Here is a 15,479-nt window from a genome sequence, read left to right as displayed (position 1 = left end):
TAAGACCACAAATCTCATGAGAAAAGAGACAAGCAATCTCTTTGAGTAAGATGATCTAAATATTCTTCTAGAGGGCAGTAGTCTCTCCCTAACTGTAATCCCTCAATTAAAAAAATTTGATTTTGCTTGACTTTTATTTTGCTTCAGTGGTGAGAATTCTGAATGACTCCAAAAGGGTCACTCTGAGTTGATGACAATTCTTTAGTTTGAACCTGTAGCACATGATTTAAGTATTGGATTTCTTGGTACAATGTGAATGCCTATGGGCAAATGCTTTGCCACAATTATCTCCAAATCCCCAGTATAGGACATGATCTGCTTTTCCCAGTAAATAGATGAAAGATGGAAGGAGAACTGACTTTAGAGATGTGCTTTGAATTAAAGTTTTGCTTTGTCATCTGTAGGAGCCAGAGCTGAGACTTCATTTCCCTGAGGCTCAGTTTCCTTGAGTGTAAATAGCTAACATCAAGGATTACCTTATTAATAAAAAGAATGCAAATCAAGTACACGATTCAAGATTTAGCACACAGTAGGTGCTCAAAACTTGTTAGTTCCCTTCTCCCTCTCCTTCACTCATGGAAATCCACTGTAATAACAGATAAGGCAGTTATTACAATGCTTAGCATCTAACCAGGAAACAATTAGTTACCCCTTCCTCTGTTCACTGTGGAGTCAGGATGCTGTGGTCCAGGCTTCCATTTGATTGGCAGCAGGTGGGGTGAATCTGTACATGTCCATTATCCCATGATTTACATAGCATTCAAGCACATTTCTCTGTGAGCACTGCATACCTGAGACCTGATTACTTAGCAACAAAAGATCAGCAGGCACAAGAGTATAATTTGTCATTTAAATAGTATATAGGTCTTTGATCTACTGCGTAAATCCTTGGTTAATTAAACATCCATGAGTGCTGAACCTGTCTGCTGCTTGTACTTCTTACTGAGATCTTACTCCTTTTTTAAAAATATTGAGTGTGGCTCTTTCTCAACCCAGGTACATAGATCTTTTGTACATTTGTTCTGAATTTACTGAAATGCTAACTTTGCCTCAGGCTTTCCAAAAAGTTAGAATTCTAGAGACCTTTAAATGCCTTTCTGCTTAGATAAAAGGAAATAACTAGTTTCCCACACTTTGACATTATGCTATGTATTTATGAATTTTTGAAAACTTCTTTTGAGTCACAAGGCATTATGTATACGGGATGCGGGGAGTGCCTGAGAAGAGATTGGATTGGGAGACCGGATATTCAGGCCATGGGCTCTGTTTCTTGTTGACAATGTAATTCAACCTTTCTTCACCATCTGCGCTGGTAGCAAGGTGCTTGGAAATTCTTCGCTGAATGACTTTTTTGCAATTAAAAGCATATGTATAAAGTTTGGAATCAGGAAACACATTTTTTATACTTTATATTTTTCTTTATGGCTTTTCCCCCAAAGATTCAAATATTAAAGCCATAATTTCTTAAGTAGAGATAGGAGGAGGTCTGTGGCTGTAAGCAAATGGATCCATCACATGACTAGAATCTTGACTTGACTGATGCTTGTCCCATCAACTGTTCTGCCTTATCTACTTGGTACACAGTTAAGGAAGAAGTTAAGCAAAGCTAAACACTGTGAGATAACATTTGAGAACTGTATCAGTCCCATTGTCGATTCTGGATGACCTAGTGAACATGCTGTTTCTTTTTTTTTATGCATTCACTCAGCTCACAAAGAATCAGGTCCTCCTATGTGGTAAATACTATTGAGTGAAAATCACTACAACAATAATTCAATGAATTATTGTGAGTGAACCAAAAATTGATGAGAATCTGAGAAGACATCTCATTCTTTCACTCATTCTATCTGAAAGTACAGCTCTGTGTTTAAAGCTGATTTCCAGGCTAGGAGGTGACATATAAATGAAAAGCACCACCCACCCACTCACTGCAAGCACAGCTTACTTAAGGGAGCTAAAGTGTGAACATATTGGTTAATTCACTGCAGAAAGAAGTTAAGGCTCGAAGAGACTTTCAGGTGAGACAGAGTATGAATTTGGAGGAGAGAGAGGTCACCCCCTTCAGCCTCAGGATGTGGCAGCCTCTTCTATTCGCCTATTCGTTGGCAAGCTTATCCCATAGAGCAGAAGCTCTGTGCTTCCATTGGGTGGAGTCTGTGAGTGTGTTGTGTTTCTGTGTCTTAGAAGCTCCATGACCTCAGACCCTTCCCCTCCATCTGTCATTGTGGAGGTTGGCCTGGTACAAATCCACACTGGAGTTAGAGTCTGGTCCTAAACTCCGGTCTGCTTGAATAGAGCAGAATTGACTCCAATCAATTCATCCCCATGGCTACCTGTTCCCAGAGAGCTTGAACTGGGCGTTTATTATCTCTCTGGAACTCAGAATCCTCCCTTCTTTTGAGGAACTGCTCTTCTTAACAAAAATAATGTGATTCGGGTTAATGCACCATGATCCTCTATGACCAGAGACATTGTCCCAGAAGTGGACTTGCCACCAACTTAAGCCACGTGGAGTCTATATGCAGTATTTTTAAACTCCCAAAGCCTGAGAGGAGGAGAAGGGACCTGGATCCCAGAATCATAGGAAAAAAAAAAAAAAAAATCCATAGACATGCTTTCTGCCACACACACAAAAAAAGCCTGTCTGTAGTGCAGAAGAGAATCATCAAGTGGAATGGAGGAGGGGAAGGGGGAAGGTTTCCAGCCCCTCCTTTGTTAATAAACCTGGGGACAGCATGCATTTCTGGTTTCCCCCAGGGCTGGTGTTTTAACCATCCCCCTCCACCAGCGACAACGTGTTTTCACCAGTGCTTTCAGGACAGCCGTGTTTACTGACCTTTCTCCTACAGGAAAGCCTTTTATTTTCCTGTGGAACAGATGTGGAAAAAGAATCTGGGCGAGGCCTTATGCTGCCTGCACAGTGGAAGCTGTTTCCTAGGTCTACTCCACAAGGGAAACTGTTTCAGCCCCCTCACCGGTCTCTTCTGGGAGAGCCTGGTGAGGTCCATGGGGCAGAGCCTGTGAGTGGGTGAACCCCCCTTCATCTGTGATTTCCAAGGACCCAAGACTATCACCAGAGTATAGAGAGTATCCACTAATTTGCAAATAACTCTAGCTGAATTCTGACTGGTGCTCAGCTGCGTGTTCCCCAGGTGGCAAGTATTTATATTTTGTTTTTTGCTGAAGGTCAGACTTTCTATTCTGAGATTTCAGACCGATTGGGTCTCCTGTTACCTCAGACATTTTCAAGTCAAGTCTTGAATTGATAATTTGTCAGGCCGTTATTCTTGTTAGGTTAGAAACAAAGCTCTTTCTAGCTCTCTATATTCTAGAGAGAAACCAGGAGTCCTATTAACATCTAAAAAATATACGTATTTTATTGAACTGCTTTGTATTTTATTAAGAAAAATAATAGCATCTTTCCTAACCGCACTTTATCCATTATGATCTGACGGTTGTTTCTCTCTCCAAAACCCATCTCTCATATTTTCTATAAATATGAATTTAAAATACAAGAACTAAGGAGTTTTAAAAGGTAGAAATACCAACATCATATTTTAGAGTGATAGAAGCATACTAAAAATAATTAATTAAAAGAGTTAAAACGGGGTATCTGGGTACTAGGAGTGAAGAAATTTTCTTCCTCATATGCTTTGTAGAACTGTTGAACAATTTCAATTATATGCAAGTATGGACTTCCCAGGTGGCACTAGTTGTAAACAACTCACCTGCCAATTCAGGAGATGGAAGAGATGCAGGTTGGACCCCCCTGGGTTGAGAAGATCCCCTGGAGGAGAGAATGGCAACCCACTCCAGTATTCTTGCCTGAAGAATCCCACGGACTGTGGAGCCTGGAGGGCTAGAGTCCATGGTGTTGCAAAAAGTCAGACACGACTGAAGCGACTTGGCACACACACACGCTTAGCTTTTATAACAATAAAATTAATTTAAACAACATGAAATGAGGTAACATAATTAAGGTAACTTCCACACCATCCAGTATCAGGAATTCCACTTTCTATCTAATTATTTAACTGTGGGACCTCAAACAAGTCATTGTCCCTGCTAGGCTTGAGTTTCCTAGCTCAGTAAATGAGAGAATTCACCTGGAGTATAATCCTTTTAAAAACTAAGATTTTTTATTAACCTACTTAATATTTACAAACAATTCAGTGTAGTTATACAGATGACATCTTTGAAGATCAAAAATTTTGTCCTTAATTTTAAGATTTAACCTTTTATCATAAGCATGTTATTAAAGCAGGCAGGATCTAAAATAAACTTGCCAGCCGTCTTATTATGAAAAATTTGATACAATGAACTATCTAGAAGAATTCGACTTTCACATCTTCCCATATTTCACGAAATGTCAGTGTGCTTACCTTTTCTTTCCCCTCTCACTGACAGAAAAAAGTGTCCCCACCCTTTAAGAGAGGTTAAGTGTATCAGCAATAAAAGAATTCTCTCTGCTCCTAGAAACTGGACGCCACCAGGGGAGCATGGCAACTTGACATAAGTAAATTTGTTTCAGAGTACCTGGTCCTCAGTAGACTCTGAACAAATACTAGTTTATAGGATCATAAATTCACAGTATATATTTTGGGGTAATTAAGAAGAAAAAAAAAAATCCAGAGTCATGGCAGCCGTATTCTACTGCCTGATTGGCAAAAAGTGTCTCTTAGAAAGAAGCACATGCTTTCCGCTCAGCATCCTTATAAGGGCTGATGCTCCAGCTGTGACTGTGATTAGCTCTTCTCTCTGCCTTCCACAACTCTGAACTGGCTCTCTGTCCTTACAAGAAAATCAAAGGGAAATTAAAACTGAACTCAGGGAAAATGGCTGGTGGGAGTTAAAAACAGAAGAGCTAGTGGGTTTGGAAGTTTTATAGGAGCTCTTATTCTCACCCCCCACACAACACAATTAATTTCAAGTTGAAACAGATTTATTTATATACATATCTTACAGAACATTCTAGGGAAGTTTTCTTGACTTGGGCCAATTTCTAAGTGCTCTCCTCCCTTTCATTTTAAAAGAAACTTGAGACTCTGGTCCTTATTAAAGAGGAAGAAAGCATCATTGATGTCCAGCTTTCCTCCAGCTCCTCTGAATTTGAGCAGACTGCATGACTCATCTTTCCTAGAAATACAACAATGAGATCATCATGTCTGTTTCCTTCCCACTCTGAGTACAGTTGAATTCGTTTCCTCTGTGTTAAGGACTAGGGTTTTTTTTCCCCCTGAAATAACATTTGCTTGTTAATACACAAGAATTTAACGATATAATTGGAACATAGCAAGAAAGAAAATGAGCAGAACTCAATAAATTCTTTCAGGTAGCTCAATCCCTCTCTAAAACCAAGATTGTGTAAATGATGGAAAGAGATGTCTGTATTTTGTTTTAATGCCTCTTGGGACAGGGGACTCACCATCTCCAGAAGCAATTAGTCCTGTTTCTAACAATTCCTTTAGATGATTCTTACTTACAGGGATCTAAAGTCTGATGGGCTATAACCTTTGTTTGTTTCTTGATAGCTGATATCCCTTCAGATATATGAAGACAATTATCATATCCCATGATTTGTTCTACGTCAAGCATAGGGTCCATAGAACATGGTTTACTTCACTTTAGCTATTTAGTTCTGCTTCTAGATAAGTCCTGGAGAAGGAAATGGAAACTCACTCCAGTGTTCTTGCCTGAGATATCCCAAAGACAGAGGAACCTGGAGGGCTACAGTCCATGGGGTTGTAAAGTGTTAGATACGACTTTGCAACTAAACACACACACACACACACACAGAGGATAAGTCCATGGGGTAGCAAAGAGTTGGACATGACTGATCACACATGCATGCACACTAGATGAACACTTTGTCCTAAACTAACAAAAAACCCCTCAACTGTCAGGTTTTATATTTCTTAAATTGCTGTTTCACCAAATTGACAACTTGCTACCATAGAATAGGCAGCATATTTTTTGTCTGAATTACATGGATAAGTTGGCATTCCTGCTGTACAGCAATCTAGACCAAGTCTATGGACAAAACTATGAACACTTCTATTTTTTTAATTTCTTAATCTATTCCTGAAAGATAGTATCTAAATCAAATTACTATGTCAATCCATGTAGGATTCAATTTTTAATTTCTCATTGATTCATTTTGTATTATTTCTGTACAAACAGAATGTAGCAAAATGTATGCTACTTATTCTATTTTTCTGGGATACTAAGGTTCAGAGATCATCCTCCCAGGCTATTCTGAGATTCCTCTTGAAACTGAAGTTGGATAGAATGCCAGATTTATACCCAGCTGCAAGACAAGGTTGCCCAAAGAAACAAACAGAAATGAAAACAATACAAAACAAAACCGGAGCATTAGGAAAATATCTGAATATCCCAAATAGTGATCCAGCTGTAGGTCTATACATGAGAAAGCATAAAATGAAATGGAATTTTAAATATTCAATCTGGAAAGAATCATACGATTTACTGTGTAGGTTTAAGGGTACCAGTGAGTTAATTTTCAAATGAATCTAATCTTGAAAGTACAGATTCAGAATGTAAAAGCTAAAATAGAATCTAGAGAGACAAGAGCTCACAGGTTAAAAAAAAAAAATCAGCTGTCAGAAACTGGGCAAAATGGCACCTGAGTCATTCTCTTGGGTTGGCCACTTGAAAACTGCCATGAGAAGGACAAGAATTGAATGTCCTCTATTCTAGATACATTCTCTTCTTCCTGTTGTCCCCAGGAGACTGACTTACATTCTGCAGCATCACCGCCTTGGACATCTGAGTCAGAGAACCTAGCAGAACATTGGAGCCTGGAGAAGAGAAATCTGAGGATTTATGCTCACATCGCCTGTTCCCATCCATCGACACACAGTTCCTATTGTGTAGCCCCTCTCCCATGGCCCCGGTTCTCTTGGGTTTCGTAACTTTCTTTCCTTCTCTGGTCCTTCCAGGCTTCGAGGGAGTCATTACCAGCTCCCAGCTGGGCATGAAGACTGTCCTTCTGCCTTTTGGTTCTCTCAACCCTGCTCAACCAACAGAAATACTGCTCAGTCACGTCCGACTCTTTGCTACCCTGTGGACTGTGACTTGATGGGCTCCTCTGTCCATGGAATTCTCCAGACAAGAATACTGGAGTGGGCTGCCATTTCCTCCTCCAGAGGATCTCCCTGACCCAGGGCCTGAACCCAGTTCTCCTGCAAAGGAGGCAGATTCTTTACCCTCTGAGCCACCAGGGAAACCCTGCTCATACCTCTATGAATAAGCCCTTCGTTCAAAAGCCTTTGGTTACCCCTTTGAGCCTATTTTCTGCTGAAACTGATTGCTATGACACCTGCAGGCATCACATGGTAAGAAAGACGGGGTGAGTATCTTGGAGGCAGGCACATGTATTTGATGTTTTTGGAGTTAACGGTGGGTTCAGATTAAAATGACCTAGATTCTATTCTTAGTTCTGCATGTAACTGCTTTGTGACCTTGATAACATTAATCATCCTCTTAGAAACTCAACTTCCTCATCCATAAAGTGGGGATAATATTTAACTCTCAGTCTCACTGTATAAATGAAACCGTAAAAGCTTAATATAGTCATCCACTGCTTTTTCCTGAATTTCTATCTCCTTTGGTTTCTGATAGCATTTTAGAAATAACTAATAACTATGATAGGGGTTGTCCCCAGTATTATCTTTCCAGTCCAGTCTCCTAACATCTCCTGGATTCCACTTCACATCCTAAAAGATCCTGCGAGCAACAGCACTGGAACCCAAACCCAGATCTAGTGAGCTCAGTGTCTGTGTGAGGACCACCCAGGCCGGGAGTGGCCCACTTTGGGGCAAATCTTTTTCCACCACTCCCACCTTCCCCAAGCCCACCCATAAAACCTTTCTTTATATTCACTTTTCTGAGATGCAGTTAAGTGGCTTGGACTAAGTGCCTTGTTTAAGACTTTGCCTGAGTATTTTCAGAGTTTTTGTAGGAAAGCCTCTTTTGGCTTTCTCCATGGTGGGCCAAGAAGGGCTTGTGCTTAAAAGATTCTCACTCTGACTATCCTAGGTTTCTGCTTCTCTATTGAATTTATTTGGGAATGTTGAAGGAAGAAAAGCCCAACAAGTTCTCTTCCCTGAAAGCAAAGCAAGTAAATATGCAAACTACAATATGTGTATAAATTTGTTTTACAATAAAAGCCTCCTTTTATTGTAGCCCAATTGGATTGGATAAGAGCCAGTTTTCATAATGGGACTGACCTGAACCACTTTGGGACTTCAGTATCCTTAACCATTTCTGAGTTCTGATTTTTTCATTTGTAAGATAGACACATTAAGACCTTGATGAGGAAGTAGCCAAGAATAAAGAACTTTGGGATAATAAGATATCATATGAGAAAATACTCAGCACAGTGGCACCTTGTCAGCCCTCATAAAGAGTTTCATTATGTATAACTTATTTCTCCTTTCATAGTATATGTTTTTTGAAAGGCCATGTTGACTCCTCTTTCTACATTTGAATTATTTCAACCAGCTTTCTACCAGACACTGTTTCTCGATAGCCATTGTGTTTCCTATGCATAAATAAATTGCTGACTTTGAATATATCAGGATTATCAATTAAAAAATGAGTGATTCATTCAGATTTTATGTGGAGCTGAGAAGCTAGGTTTGGATGTTTGTTCTCCATTCAGTAAGCCAAGGGAAACTGTAGTAGCCATAAAAGTAGTAATAGCTACTACTCAAGAAGTGCTTACTCAGTGCCACACATATTGTACGTAAATATTGTACATAATTAATGTGAGTTTAGCAAACTGGGAGAGAGTGAAGGACAGGGAAGCCTGGCCTGCTGCAGTCCATGGCGTTGCAAAGAGTTGGACACAATTTAGGGACCGATCAACAACATCCTTGTGGAATCCTCATAACAAAGCTGTTATAGCTACTATTAATCACTATTAACAAGTGAGAAAACTGAGGGATGGAGTTCCACTTGCCCAAGCTTTGTAGACTGAATGATGGACATATTCTGCCCCCGGGGTGGGTGGGATAAAAAGACACCTGTCCTAATTCTTCTATCCCGCAAATTGGTTTCTTTACATGGAAAAAAGGGATTTTGCAGATGTGCTTAAACTAAAAACCTTGAGATGCAGAGATTATATTAGCTTATCCAGGTGGGTCAAATCTAATCACAGTGGTCCTACAAAGAAGGGGGCAGAAGGCCCAGAGTTTAGAGATGGTATGTGATGATGAACGCAGAGGTCAAAGTGATGTTGGGCTGTGAGCAAAAATGTGGGCGGCTTCCAGAATCTGGAAAAACACAAGGAAAAGGATTCCCCTCTGGGTCCTCCTAATGATGCTCAGCCCTGCTGACTTTAGTTTACTGAGGCTGATTTTGGACTTTTCACCTTGAAGAAAATGAGCTTGTGTTGTTTTAAGACACTAGGTTTTTGGTAGTATGTTAAACAGCAATGGGAAACTGATCAACCAAGTGACTCACCCAAGGTCATGCAATTATCTTGTGTGAGAATGGAGGGGGCTTGAATTCTAACCAAATAAGTTTGATTCCAGAATTCTTGCTTTTAACACTATATATGATTTCTTTTTAAACTTGTTAGCTAATATTCAACTCGTGAATAATAATGTCCATTTCACAAAGCATTTGCAATGATTATTAAAATTCTTGAAATATATTGTAGAAGATTGAAAGCAACACGGCTGCGCTATTGCAGCTCAATTCATGAAGAGATGGCACCTCTTTCCTCCATTCCTGAATCTAGGGCTACCCTGTGACTTGTTTTTGCAGCAGAATGTGGTGAAAGTGATGAGTAAATTCTGCACTTGCATTGTGGAATGCCTTTGCCATCATCTAAACAAGCCTGGTCTAGTCTCCTGGAGGATGACAGGCCATGTAGGGAGAATCAAGGGGCTCAGCAAACAGCATGAACTGCCAGACCTGTAAATGAGGCCACTTTAAATATTTCTGTCCCAGCAGATCTTCTGCTTTAAGGCAGAAGTCCAGGCTAGACAAAGCAGACTGCTCAGCCAACCCACAGAACCATAAGAAATGATTCACTCATTATTGTTACAAATCACCAGATTCTAGGGCTTTCCAGGTGGTGCTTGAGGTACAGAATCCACCTGCCAAGGCAGGAGACACAAGAGATGTGGGTTCAATCCCTGGGTTGGGAAGATCCCCTGGAGGAGGAAAGGGCACCCCATTTCATTATTCTCACCTGGAAATTTCTACGGACAGAGGAACCTGGTAGGCTGCAGTCCATGGGGCCACAAAGAGTTGGACACAACTGAGTACACACTGGATTCTAGGGTGATTGTTTATAAAGCATTAGATAACTGATACACATATAAATTGCATGAACTGTATCTCCACCCTTTAGAACAAGAAAACATTGAATTCCCCCCAAAAGTCAATTTCTAAAGCAATAGCAAACACTGGTTAAATGGGGATTGAAATGAATTTCCTCTCTCAACTCCAGGTCCTGGAAATATGTTAATAACACAGAGTTAATGTCTACCAGGGTGCTAGGGATCTTACGTATTTAATTTTCTCAATAACTCAGTCAGAATCCCCATTTTAAGATAAGGAAATTGAGTCACAGAGAGAGCTGAGTCTCTTGTCTGAGGTCATAGAGCCAGAAGAAGCAGAGAAGTATTTTTAACCTAGATCGGCCTGGAACAAAAGTCCATTCATTTTCCAAACTCAGCTGAAAATGTTCTTAACAATCCCCATAGACATCATTCTGCTCTTGTAAATGTGTCCAACTAGTTTTCATCAGTGAGTGGAAAATAGCCAAGATACAATATTCTATGAGTTCTCCCTTAACTCTCAGAATCCACTGGTAACAGTTGCCAGGCAAAATGTCTCATGTTAAAATTGCTTGTCTTATAAGATGTTAAAACAGTTTTAAAGAGCCTTCACCTCTCAACATGCAAGATATTGTTAAATTTGCTCTTTCTCTCTCTCTCTCTGAAATACAATGTGGAAAAAAAATCCATATTTTAAATAGGAAACTTTGATGTTGAAAATTGCAGTTGAATCCTCCAAAACAATTGGGGAAGGAAAGGTGCCATCAGTTGAGATGATCTATTATCTTTGCAGAATCCATTTGGAAATGCACAGGCATGGAATATGGGGGAGGAAAAAAAGATTGTGTTTTTGTCCTTTTCCTTGTCTCACAATTTTGTCTTGTCACCATTTTCAATCAAAGGACCTATGTGAGAAGCACGATGGCTTGGACTCAAGAATGGATGGAAGTGTATCTAAGAAATATAAACTATTTTAATTGGAGTATAATTGCTTTACAATGTTGTGTTAGTCTCCGCTGTACAATGAAGTGAATCAGCTATTCACACACATACATCCCCTCCCTCCTGGGGCTCCCTCCCAACCCACCCCGCATTGCACCATTTAGGCCATCACAGAGCACTGAGCTGAGCTTCCTGCACAAACAGCAGGTTCCCACTAGCTATCTGTTTTACAGATATACTTCAATAGAAGTAAATACACTTCAATTAAAAAAGTTAAAAAAAAAAAGTAATATAAAAAAGGAAAATTCCAAACAGTTTCTGTCCACAGTCTACCCTCAAGGAGGCTGACTGTGCTCTCTCTTTTTTTTTTTTTTTTTTTTTTATTGACTGTGCTCTCTAAATGTGGGTTGTCCATAGTAACTTCCAGGCAGGCTTCAGTACAGAAAAGACCATCTTTAAATGGAGACACCCAACTAACACCACTCAGCTGAGTGAAAAAGGTCAGCATCGCCAGTGATGAGTCATAATGATAGAAAGCACCCTTAACACGATGTAATGAAAATGGCAGTTTATCTCCATGGTTTTCCTTCCCAAATCCTATAACTCCAGTCTGATGAGAGAGAAAACAACAAAAAAAATCAGATCAATCTTAATTGAGGAGTGTTTTACAGAAGGCCTGACTAGTAGTCCTCAAAACTGCCAAGATTCTTAAAAATTAGGAAAGTTTGAGAAACTGTTATAATCAGGAGGAGCCCAAGCAGACCTGACCTCTAAATGTAACATGATATCTTGGATGGAATCTTAGAAAAGGGGGAAAAAATTGTTAGGTAAGAACTAAGGACAAATGAATAAATTTGGAGTGAATAATAAAATGCAATTTTGCTTATAATTGTGACCTATATACTGTGTGAACATACTTATATTCTGAATTTACAACAGAGGAAACTGGATGTATGGAAACTTTCTGTACTATCTATGATTTTTCTGGCATTCTAAAGCTATTCTAAAACTTCAAGAGTTTATTTAAACATTTTGACTCTAGGAGACCATATGACTTAATGGAGTGGCTTTTGATAAGGAATACATCAGTCCCTGGTGGAATTTTGTAAATTATGGGGAAGTTTCTCTTGAGGGGCCATTACTTGAATTTAGTGGGCCAAAAGGGGCTGCCAGATGTTGTGCAATATGAAGGATGGTCCTGAATAATCTCTGGGTATTCATGTAGGAGGGGCTTCTCAGGTGCCACTGATGGTAAAGAACCCGACTGCCAATGCAGGAGATGTAAGAGACTCGGGTTTGAACTCTGGGTCAGAAAGATCCCCTGAAGAAGGGCATAGCAACCCACTCCAGTTTGCTTGCTGGGGAAATCCCATGGACAGAGACGCCTGGCAGGCTACGGTCCACAGGGTTGCAAGAGTTGGACATGACTGAAGTGAATTAGCATGCATGCATGCGTTCACGTAGGAAACAAACAAACAAACAAACAAACAAACCCTACTTACAATTATCTGTGTATAAAACTCAACTTCTTATTATTTAGTCACTAAATCATGTCTGACTCTTTGAGACCCCATGGACTGTTGCCTGTCAGTCTCCTCTGTCCGTGCGATTTCCCAGGCAAGAATACTGGAGTAGGATGCCATTTCCTTCTCCAGGGGACCTTCTTGACCCAGGGATCGAACCCATATCCCTTATGTTTCCTGCATTGACAGGCAGATTCTTTACCACTGAGCCTCCTGAAAGCCCCAAAACTCAACTTATAAATACAAAATATTTTTCATGATATTAATATACAAATTCATTTCTTGTATATATTGAGGAATGGTTATAAATTACTTTGTTTGGAACCTTACTAAGACTTTGTCACTATGTTGAAAAATCATGTCACCAAAGACATCTCTGATAATGAAATTTTCATGTCTGATACAAAGCACAGAAGCTTGTTTGTGTTTGTAGTTATCACATACATAGTTATTTTATATAAATGCACAAGAAACTGATACATTTTATCTATTAGGATAGTTGTTCTCAGTATTTACCTCTTGAAGCATTTATTATTGCAAGCTCCATTTATTTCTCCATGATATCATATGAAATAATTCTATCTGCTTGTTGAAAAATTGTGTGTAGGTAGATTATGTAATTTGTGAATTTATTTCCAGATGGTCGAAAAAGCAGTCAACCATTTGTTATAAAATAGGGACATTTGAATCTGATAGAGTTGAGAACCACTAACTCAGTATAAACAGACCTAGGGTGGAATCTCTGACAGAGGCAATTAACTGTCTACCAAAATTTTCAGCTACTTTTCTGTACTGGATATCCAGCCTACAACTACATTTTCAAACCCTTTTTGCCTCTACTTAAGACTTTGTGACTAGTTTTTAGCACTTGCTATTGCAAGATGACTAAGTTTTCTCTACCTTCTTCTTCCCTAGAAGGAACTAACTCCACAAACTTGGGGGATGATCAGCCTCAAGCTAGAAAGAACTAAATCTAAAAAAAGAAGATGAAGAATCTCTGATCACCAGAAATACCCATATTTGACTCTGTTGGAGGGAGACATTAAGAGTGATGCCACTGACATCTTGGGATTTTTGTTATTGCAACTGGTGTTACTAAACTAACCAGAAAACCAGCCTCGTCACTCACTCAGTTAAGTCATTTAACCAAGTGAAGGTCTTTCAAAATATTTACAAGCAGGTTAAACTTAGCAACTTCCTTTTACTGACAGAGGTCTTCCCTGGTGGCTCAGATGATAAAGAATTTGCCTGAAATGCTGGAGACCCACTTTGATCCCTGGGTTGGGAAGATCCCCTGCAGAAACAAATGGCAACCCACTCCAGTATTCTGGCCTATAGAATCCCATGGACAGAGGAGTCTGGTGGGCTAGAGTCCTTGGGGTTACAAAGAGTTGGACGTGACTGAGTGAGTAACACACACACACAAATTTAGTAATAATCTTAGTAGAGTTATTGTGAGGTTTAAGTGAGATTATACTTAGAAAATCACTGTACTCAATGAGCTGTAATTAAGTTCCTTCGTTCATTGCTTTTTTATTCCAAACCTGTCATTTAACTCCAATAATAAACATCCAATAACATCCAGTAATAAACTCCTAGACCTCAAGTTCATTTAAACTATGGCAGATTGTGACTAGGGCTCTAAGCAGGTCTTTTTAATTCAGAGCTTCCCAGGTCACATTCTCTGCTTCCTCACTCTTTGTGTTAAATGTGCCATTTGAAAAATATATAGCCATTACTTTCCCTCTGAATCAAGTCTTACATACCAAAGATTCTCTTGGATAGTTGCTTCATTGATTCATCAGAAAAATATAGTGTTTTTTTCTTGGTGAAAACTATTGCTAATATCCATCACACTTCTCCAAATGGGAGAATTTGCAAATTAATGTAGTAGAAGTTCAGTGTTCAAATCCTATTTAACTCCCTTGTATAAGTTCCTAGGGGAGCTTCCAGACTTTGCATTTTGGCCCTTCATAAAATACGGGCATTTGTTTAAAAATCTTGTAGAAACTATGAATATGGAAATGCTGAGGCTAATGCCACTGGGTGCGTCAGCCATTCAATCTTTTATTCAGGGGCATGGCCCATAGACCCAAAGCACTTGCGACAATCCTTTTCCCCAAATGCCATGCTTCCTATAGGGACGAGTGGGCAAGACTTTTCAAATAGAGGACTTTGTTTGCAAATAATACCTTGTTTAAGACTTCCCAGATGACCCATTTTTGAAAAAACAGAGACATTGCCAAAATTTAAGAAGGGATATGCATATCTGGCCCAAAATCTTTATGTTCTTCTAGCTTATCACAAGGAACATTTTTCTTGCACACCATGAAAGCAACAATTGCACTTATTCATATTAATGACATGGGAGCAAATGGTTTCATTTCATGTTAAGGATTTCTAAAGCACTGACTTGATCGTTTCGTCCTCATCTGAATGATCTGAATGTACAATGGTACATTGTAGTCTACGGAAATATTTGGGGTCAAGAATGTCTTTGAAAAGCTCATCACAATTTTGCATCATTGAATCCTCTCCCACAAAAATTGCCTATTCATAGACAGAATATATGACATTTTAGCTTCCTTAGGGACATCTAACATCAGCACATGGACCCCAGGCTAAGATCTTCTGGATTTTAGGAGGAAGGCCTACCAGCTGAGACGCCTTTCAGACTCTCATCTGCCCCATAGCTTCTTCT

This window comes from Bubalus bubalis, chromosome 12 (assembly GCF_019923935.1).
Source record: "Bubalus bubalis isolate 160015118507 breed Murrah chromosome 12, NDDB_SH_1, whole genome shotgun sequence".
NCBI lineage: Eukaryota > Metazoa > Chordata > Mammalia > Artiodactyla > Bovidae > Bubalus > Bubalus bubalis.
The sequence above is the reverse complement of the archived record's forward strand: the minus strand, read 5'-3'. Positions refer to the sequence as shown.